Source organism: Ricinus communis, chromosome 9 (genome assembly GCF_019578655.1).
Source record: "Ricinus communis isolate WT05 ecotype wild-type chromosome 9, ASM1957865v1, whole genome shotgun sequence".
Classification (NCBI taxonomy): domain Eukaryota; kingdom Viridiplantae; phylum Streptophyta; class Magnoliopsida; order Malpighiales; family Euphorbiaceae; genus Ricinus; species Ricinus communis.
This window is the reverse complement of record NC_063264.1, coordinates 12,196,088-12,206,324: the sequence shown is the minus strand read 5'-3', so window position 1 is coordinate 12,206,324 and position 10,237 is coordinate 12,196,088.

Sequence of the window (10,237 nt, the reverse complement as noted above, 5' to 3'; positions counted from 1 at the left end):
ATCCTACCTATATTCTCATTTTGTTTGGTTCTTTTGTGTCTCTGTTTCTAACCTCTATCTATTATATTGGTTTGGTTTGGGAAGCTTAAACACGAGTGTTGAGTGAAAAGCGCATGGAAGTAGTAATCATAGGCACCAATCAAATGCTTCAACGAATGTGAAAAAAGAAAATTAGTTGACTGTGTATTGCTATCATTCTCCAAATGATCGTAGATAAATATTTTAGAGGAAAGAGGGAATGCCGAGAATCAAGGAATGCCCAAATATTTTGACTAATGATTTGCACCATTAAGATCTCCATCCTTCTTTATTCCTCTAGGCACGAGGACTCCTGAAGATGTAAGGTTGGGCATAAGTAAATAACGGAACACAATTAACAAGCTTGACCGATTGCATTGGGGCTTAACTTGATGGTCAAGTAGGAAAAACGTAAATCTGAGCGCTTAAGGGAAAAATCATGTTGTTCTCGATTAATCCAAGCATAATACAAGCCAAAATTTTGAGTGCTTTAATGTTTGAAATACATGTAATGAAGTGATTTGGGTCGAGTGTTTTTAGGTAGGCCTACCTGAATTTACCCTTATTTTTATTAAGCTGGCTCATAAAATTTGGGACTATGAGAGTTGTTGCCCAGTCAACTCTTCTTTAGTTCTTAATTTGACTTTAGTTTATTAATCCTTCTTTATTTATTTATTCATATTTAGCTTTTAGTCTCTTCCTCTAATGGAATGATGGCTTTCGCACTATAAAAACCGCATGCAAATTAATACTTGAGGCTAATGAGCATATTATTTCTGTTTTATACCTTGTAGGTGATCAAGTTATGGGTTCTTTCAAGAAATTTATGGACTTATCAACACTTGCGCTAGTGAGCATAGACTTATTCCTCATGTCCTTCCTTTCTCTTGTGTTCTTTATCTACACTTGTGTTTAAATCAATTTGATTTGATCTCTATGTTTAGTCGTATGGAAGAGAATAAAGAACTTATGATTTCTTTTCTTATCAAATCTAAAATCCTACCTATATTCTCATTTTATTTGTTTCTTTTATATCTCTCTTTCTAATCTCTATCTAGTATGATGGTTTGGATTTATTTAGGGAGCATAAACACGACTGTTGGGTGAAAGTGCGTGGAAGCGGCAATTATAGGCACCAACCCAATGCTTAAAGGAATGTGAAGAAAGAAAATTAGTTGAACTAGTGTTGATATCATTCTCTGAATGCTTGTAGATGAATGTTTTGAAGGAAAGAGAAAACAATGAGAATAGAGTCATGAACAAATATTCTGATTTAGGATTTGCACCATTAGGATCTTCATCATTCCTTATTCCTCTAGGCATGATGACATATGATGACACAGGGATTGGCATAAGGAATTATAGAAATGCAATAGATAAGCTTGACTAGTGGCATTGGGGCTTAGCTTTAAGATTAAGCAGGACAAGATGTAAATCAACTCGCGTAAGGGAGAAACCATAATGTTATCAATGAGTCCAAGCGTAATATAATCAGGATTGCAAGCGTTTTTCTATCTTTGGGATACAAATAATTAAGTAATTTGGTTTGGAGTGTCATTAGGTAGGCCCACATAAATTTCCCCTTGTTTTAGTTAAGCTGGTTCATAAAATATAGGATCTCCATCATTCATTGTTCCTCAAGGCATGAGGACTCTTGATGACACAACGATTACTGTAAGGACTAGTTAACCACTCTTGTTGTCCAAAATTTTATGACCCAACATAACAAAAAGAAAGGACAATTCGCGTGGGCCTACCTGATAACACTCTAATCCAAACCACTTCATTATAAGCGTCTCAAACATCAAAACGCTAGCATTGTCACTTGTATTATGCTTGGATTGAAGACAACATGGTTTATCCCTTACATATGTGGATTTACATCTCATCTTGCTTGATCATCAAACCAATCCCTAACACTACAAGTTAGGCTTCTTAATTGCACTTGCATGATTCCTTTTGCCAATCCTTGTGTCATCAAGAGTCCTCGTGCCTAGAGAAATAAGGAATGATGGGGATCCCATTTATGCAAATCATGAATCTAAATATTTGGGCGTGTTTCGATTCTCAATGCTCCCTCTTTCCTCTAAAAGAATTTATTCGCAATCATTTGAAGAATTATATCAATACTTGATCAACTAATTTTCTTTCATTGCATTTGTCCATGCATTGGACCGGTGTCTATAATTGTCGCTTCCATGTGATTTAACTCAACACTCCTATTTATGCTCACTAAATAAAATCAAACCATCATATAAGACATCGATTAGAAAGTGACGAACAAAGGAAAGAACAAATGAGAACATAGGTACAATTTTGGATCCGATAAGGAAAGAATCACAAATTCTTTATTCTCTTCCATGGCTAAGTGTAAGGATCAAATTGAATTATTTAAACACAAGGATAGACAAAGAACACAAAGTAAAGGAAGGACGTAAGCAATAAGTTTAGGTTCACTAGTGCAGGTCTTTATAAGTCCATAAAGTTCTTGAAAGAACCCGTAACTTAATTCTTTGTAAGGTAGAAAACTAAAATAATGTGCTCACTAGGCTCAAATATTCGATTGCATGCAGTTTTCATAGTATGAAGGCCCTCATTCCATAAGAAGAAGAAACTAGAAGGTAAGTATGAGTAAATAAATAAAGAAAGATGAATAAGCTAAACTCAAATCAAGAACTAGAGAGGAGTTGTGATACGAACCTAACTTATATCAAAGGATTATACCCGTAAGCAAGTTTGATTTCATTGCCCAAGATCTATCTAGAACCAGATAAATGGAAACCTTAAACTTTCAAGTATATTAAACTGTCAAACCTAAAGTATTACATGTAGAATGATATAGGAGAGGAGTTTAATGGAGAGGACATGAATAATCAAGAAGCTATGAAAAATCCATTGGGCTTACCTTAAGGTCCAATTACAAGGAGTAGAGTAAGAAGCTTCAAGGAGCCTTGATCACTTATGTTTAGGAGTGGGCCAACATTAATTTATCACAATTAGGCCCATTACAACAAAACTTGTTGCCCAAGCCAAGGAGTATGTGACTAGACAATGATCCATGTGATTGGGCTTTGTTTAATGTTATGGAAGCCCAAATCCTTTTTCTTAATAGGTTGTCTGCATATCCTAGTTAGTTTTGGACTTGTTTAGGCTTTTATTTAGCACAAAATAAGACTATTATTTAAGGATTTTTATTTGAACAATAAGCCACTTATCTTGGGGCATTTAAAGCCTTATTAGATTAGGATTTGGATCTCTTTTCTTAATGGACCTTGTCTATTCAGCTAGGAAGGGTAATTTTGACCTTTCCTTTATTTGTAAACCCTAAACACTTCTTTAAGTAGTTGTTGGCCCCATATCAAGAAAAAATAATGAATTATTAAGAATTTCATAATCAAAATGTATTTTCTTGTTCTTTGTATTCATATAGAATGCACTTTTCCCTTATCAAGGAATTGATCTATCCTTGTGGCGTGTTTAGACTTTAGGTTCTAATTCTTGATCATCTTAATTCTGTTTTAGAGGGATCCTAGGGCTGAATTTTCAATTTGTTGTTAGGTTTGCACTTAAGTAATACACAGGTTCATAATACGCAAAAAGGGTTTGTGTGTTCTTGTGGTTGGAGGTTCTCATCATTTTGTATCAGAGCAAGGCTCTTGAAATCAGGTTATGTATTTTTATTTTTAAGGCTGGTTTGATTTCTTCTTGTTGAAATTCAAAATTATAATTTTTTTATAAATATTTTATTGTCCTTTTGCAAGCCGAATTGCCTAGTTTTGTTTTTGTGATTGCACATCTTCATCTTTAGCTTCGAGTTGTATTAAAATTCAAAAAAAAAAGAAGAAAAGAATAAGAAAAAATATATATAAAAAAGTCAAAAGCTAAGAGAGAAAGAAAGAACAACCTGAAAATTAGTTGATCATTTGTCTTGTGATTGCTAGTTTGTGCAAAAGAAAGTGATTTTTATAGGCTGTTTGCATAAGAACTTGATTGATTTCATTAAAAATGCATAGAGCCTTTAGTTTCTCATCATATCTATTGATTTTATGGTTCTTTATTCGATTTGAGTTCATTCTTTTGTAAATTATGGTCATTGGAGCCATTCTAGATCTTTTAATTGTAAAAGTTATTTTTGTTCAAATTCTATCTTCATTCTTTGATTCTTACTTCATCTTTGTTGTAACAATTGAATACAATTAAATCTTAGTTGTGTTTCTTAATACGTTATTTGCCTCTTTTTGAGTTTTCCATCATTTGTTGGTTCTAATTTTCTATCATACATGTGATAGTTGTTGTTTTGTCCTTTCTTTACCTATTTGCATCAACCAAGTGTTTTGAACTTTGGGGTCTAAGTTCTTTGCAAGCTAGTGATAAAATTTGTATTTGATAAGTTTGATTCCATTTACTCAAGAACACAAGGTTTAGAGCAACAACTTTGAAAGGAAAAATACTTGAACTATTATTAATAAAAGTTGAATTCTACAAAAAAATTTGTTTAGGCTTTATAAGCCTAAAAAAAACCCTAATCCTAGTTTGCTTAGGAAACATATCTCAAAAGGATAGAGATAATCTTCCTAATTAAAAGATAACTAAAGAAAATTCCTAATTAAGCTAAAACACATAAGTAGTCGCCCATAACAGCTAAAGAAAATCCTAATTTAATGCATATGGGCCTTATTTAAGTGTAAGCTAAATAGACCCAAATAACAAGCTTAAATTAAAGCCAAGTGTGGCTTGTAGAACTGGCCCATCTTGAACTTGGACTTGTAATATATTAAAAGAGATGCGATCCACACTATCTTGTCTCAAATAATCTCCTTGGTCTGCCTGCATGTGGCATGCTAAGCCTTGGATATGCTTTGTTAAGGCTTCTTGATACTTCTTAGCTCTTGATCTAGTCATAGGGCCTTATGGCAAGGCTTTTGGTTCCTTGGCCCGTTGGACTTGGTCTTGATCTTGCTCTTGCTCTCTATGTCCATATTCCTTAAGATCCTTAGCTTTCTCTATCCAGCCTTGATCTAACAACTCTTGTCCATCATCTTCAAGCTTTCCATGCCCATTCCTAGGTTGGTCCATATCACCTCTATAAAAGTTATTTGTGATCATTCGAAGAATGATATCAATACTCGATCAACTAATTTTCTTTCTTCGCATTCCAAGTATTGGATCAATGCCTATGGTTGCCGCTTCTATGAGCTTTCTCTTAATAGTCATATTTATGCTCCCTAAATAAAACCAAACCATCATAGTAGACATAGAGGAGTTGACTGGTCAATAACTCTCTTAGTCCCAAATTTTCTAAGCCAAAATAATGAAAATAAGGGAGAAGTCGTGCGGGCATACCTAATGACACCCTAACCGATATTAGATGATTATGCATCACAAACATCAAAAGGCACACATTCACGCTTGGATTAATAGAAAGCAACATGTTTTCTCCATTACGCCTGAAAATTTGTATCTCGTCCCGCTAGATCATCAAGTCCCACCATAACGCCACCGATCAAGCTTGTCAATTGTGTTCCCATAATTCTTTACACCACTCCTTATTTCATTAGAAGTCCTCATGCCTAGAGGAAAATGGAATGATGGAGATCCCTATGGTGCAAATCCTTAATAGGCATATTGGGGCATGCCTTAATTTTTATCATTCCTTATTTCCTCTAAAGGATTCGTCCGTGATTATTCTGAAGATGATATCGATACTTGATCAACTAATTTTCTTTCTTTGCGATTGTCCAAGCATCATATCGGTGCCTATAATTACCGCTTGCAGGCGCTTTCAAATAAAACCAAACCATCAAACTAGATAGAAATTAGAAAGAGTGGCACAAAAGAAACAAACAAAATGAGAACATACGTAGGATTTCGGTCCCGATAAGGAAAGAAATCACAAGGGTATATGAAGAATGACAAAGAAAAGAAGGACGTGAACGATAAGTCTAAGTTCGTTAGCACGAGTCTTAATAATTTTGCAAAGTTCTTGAAAGAAACCATAACTTGATTTCCCATAAGGTAGAAAACTAAAATAATATGCTTACTGACCTCAAGTATTCAGTTGCAGGTGATTTTTATAGTGCGCAAGCCTCATTCCATAAGAAGAAGAAACTGGAAGCTAAATATGAATAAATAAATAAAGAGTGAGGAATAAACTCTAATAAAATCAAGAACCAAAGAGGAGTTGATTGGTCAACAACTCTCGTAGTTCAAAATTTTCTGAGCTAAAATAATAAAAATAAGGAAATATTCACGTGGGCATACCTAATAACACCCCAGCCAAATTACATAATTATGTATGTCCCAAACATCAAAACACGCACATTTCCGCTTGGATTGAAAGCAACATGATTTCTCTCTTACGAGTGTGGATTTAGGTCTCGTCTTGCTAGATAATCAACTCACGCCCCAATGCTACTAGTCCAGCTTATCAATTGCATTCCCATGATTCCTTATGCCAATCCTTGTGTTATCAGGAGTCCTCGTGCCTGGAGAAATATGGAATGATAGAGATCCAAATGGTGCAAATCTTGAATCGAAATATTAGGGCGTGCCTCAATTCTCGTTGTTCACTCTTTCATCTAGAAGATTCATATGTGATATTTTAGAGAATGAAATCAATACTTCATCAACTAATTTTCTTTCTTCGCATCGTCTAGGCATTAGATTGGCATCTATAATTGCCGCTTCCATGTGCTCTCTCTCAATAGTGGTGTTTATTCTCACCAAATAAAACCAAACCATTGTACTAGACAAATAGGAGTTCATTGGTCAACAACTCTCGTAGTCCCAAATTTTGTTGAGCTAGAATAACAAGAATAAGGAAAGATTCGCGTGGGCTTACCTAATAACACCCCAACCCAATTTACATAATTATATGTGTCCCAAAAATCGAAACACACACATTCCTACTTGGATATCAAAAACAACATAATTTCTTTGTTATACGTGTGGAGTTGTGTCTCGTCCTGTTAGATCATCAAGTCACGCTCTAAGCCACCAATTAAGCTTGTCAATTGCATTCCCATCATTCCTTACACCAACCCTTGTGTCATCACGAGTCCTTGTATCTAGAGGAACATGGAATGATGGAGATCCCTATGGTGCAAATCTGAATTGGAATATTGGAGCGTGCCTTAATTCTCGACGTTCCCTCTTTCCTCTAAAACTTCTGTTCGTGCTCATTCTGAGAATGAAATCAATATTTAATCAATTTCATTTTCTTTATTCACATTTGTCCAAGAATTGTATCGATGCCTATGATTGCCGCTTCAATGCGCTTTCAATCAACACTCATATTTTTGCTCGCCAAATAAAAGCAAACCACAAACCTAGACAAAAATTAGATAGAGTGGAACAAAAGGAAAACTTAGGTGGGATTTCAGATTTAATAAGTTCTTTATTCTCTTCCATAAAACTAAGCAAAAGGATCAAATCAAATTTACTTAAACACAAGGGTCGACAAAGAGCACAAAGAAATGAAGGACATAACTGATAAGTCTGTGTTTGCTAAGTCCACAAAGTTCTTAAAAGAACCTATATCTTGATTTTCTGCAAGGTAGAAAACTCAAATAATATGCTTACTACCCTCAAGTATTTAGTTGCATGCGATTTTTATAATACGAGAGAGTAGTTGACAGGTCAACAACTCTTGTAGTTCCAAATTTAATGAGCCAGCTTAATAAAAACAAGGAAAAATTCGCGTAGGCATACCTAATAATACTCTGACTTAAATTATTTCATTATATGTGTCTCGAACATCAAAATGCTAACATTGTCGCTTGTATTATACTTGGATTAATAAAGAAAATATGATTTCTCCCTTATATGTGTGAATTTAGTTCTCGTCCTGCTTGATCATCAAGCTAAGCCCTAATGCTACCAGTCAAGCTTGTCAATTGAGTTCCTATGATTCTTTACGCCAATCCTTATGTCATAGAAGTCATCATGCCTAGAGGAACAAGGAATAATGGAGATTTTAATGGTGCAAATCCTGGATAGGAATATTGGGCGTGCCTTAATTCTTATTGTTCGCTCTTTCCTCTAGAAGATTTGTCTATGATAATTTGGAGAATGATATCAATATATGATCAACTAGTTTTCTTTTTTCGCATTTGTCCAAGCATTAGATAGGTGCCTACGATCGCCGCTTCTATGAGCTTTCACTCAACATGTGTTTATGCTCCTCAGAAGAAACAAAACTATCATACTAGACAGAGATTAGAAAGAGAGGCACAAAACAAACTAACATAATGAGAAAATAAGTTTTGAACTCGATAAGGAAAGAAATCATAAGTTCTTTGTTCTCTTTTATACAACTAAGCGTAAAGATCAAATTGAATTCATTTAAACACAAGGAGGTGATACAAACCAAACTAGCACAATGAATCCTTTTCCAACAAGGAATCTTGATGATGCAAGTTAGTACCTATATATGGTTAGTAAGAATTAATTTAGGGTGATAAAAATAGTTTAGTAGGTGGTGGCATTAAGAGAGGAATATTGGAAATTGGAACCATGAGCAAGCTCATTTTACCTCTTCATTTCTCTAAAATTCGTGCATGGCCAAAAACACAAAATTTGGAATAAGAGAGAGGAGTGGAATACCTAGAAAAACTTAAGATTAAGATATGATTTTGCTAACTATTGAAGGAGCCAAGCTAAAGCTAAAGGATTTAAGCATATTAGCAACTCAAAAGCTGAAATTGGTAAGTTGTTACTTGAGTGTTATTAATTTGTCATTAGGGTTCTTGATTACAAATTGGAAAAACTTCATTTGATCCTCTCATTGATTAATTAAAGGTCTGATTATCATGAATTAGTAGAGTATTGAATGATTGCATAAAGATTAAGCTTGATTTAAGTTTAAGTATGTTAAGATAGAAAACTGTCAAAATTCCAGCAACCTTGATGTTCTGTATTTTAGGCATAACATGGGTTATATAAGTCCAAATTAAGCTTAATTGGTGTCTATGGAAATTTTAAAGAGTCCTCTATAACTTTGTAGTTTTGTGATTTTGCTAGTTTTGCGGTTTTGGTTTCTTAAATTGAGCAAACAGATTGCTGCTCGGGTACAACTAGCTGTATGACCCTTGCTCAGTAATTTGAAAATAATTAAATCTATAGAAGTCGGAATTGAGTAATTCTTCTTGGAGATGAAACCAGACGCATAAATGGATATATCTATTTAATATGAAATTTTTGTATTAAGCCAATTTTTCCCAGCAATAAATATACCTTGGTACTAAATTCTGTCTAGAAAACAGAAATGTTGGAGATTAGTTTTATGCAATTTATTGATGTTAATTTGAGTTAAATTGGTATTTAACTAGATGGGAAATATTTATAGGATATTAAAACAGTAATTAAGAGTCTTAGAGAAAGAGTTAGACCTATGAATTAGAGAAGGTATGATCTTGTAATGCATTAGAACTCGCATTTACATGAATATTTGTAATATGCATGAAATGTGAATTGATGAATGTGTTGACAAGTACTCAAAGGCCTGGAAAGAAAGTTGTGGAGAAAGGAGGTTCTTATATGCTAAAGGAATAAGTATATTTTGAGTAAGTAAATAGTTAATATTTGCTATGTTCATATATTTAATCAAATGTTCCGCAAATGGTTGCGTTTGCTTAATATTGTTTCTGTTTGAATGACTGAGATGGAAATGATTAGTGTTGAGTGGAACAATTGTTATTGCTGAAATATGATATAAGTGAAATGATTGAATTGTGATGTTAAGTGCATATGTGCATGTGAATGGTGGATTCCCTGTGAAAAAAAAAGATATATATATAAAGCCTTGGGAGGCTAAAGCCTAGAGAGGCTATAAAAGTGTATAATGTGAGATGAGGTGGAGCGTACGTGTGTGATATGTGAGGATGAGGCGGAGCAGCACATTAAAGGGGATCCATAAGCCGTGAGAACTAACCATAATTGTTGAATTGTATTTCTTCTATGATGGTTGTAATGAATTGAGTAGAATGGTATAACTTTATACCTAAACTATGAATATCATGGAAAGTTATGTGATTGGGTGGAAATTGTATTAAGTGTATGTGATATAGATTATGTTGATCATTTATTTATTGAGCTGGAGGCTCACCCCTCTCCAAAATTTTTCTTTTCAGGTTTGTAAATAGTAGTGCATCCGTTGGTTGTATGCGAAGTTTAGCTTTTAGCGATTACTGTCAAGTCGGGCCGGTTTGTGAAGTCTCCT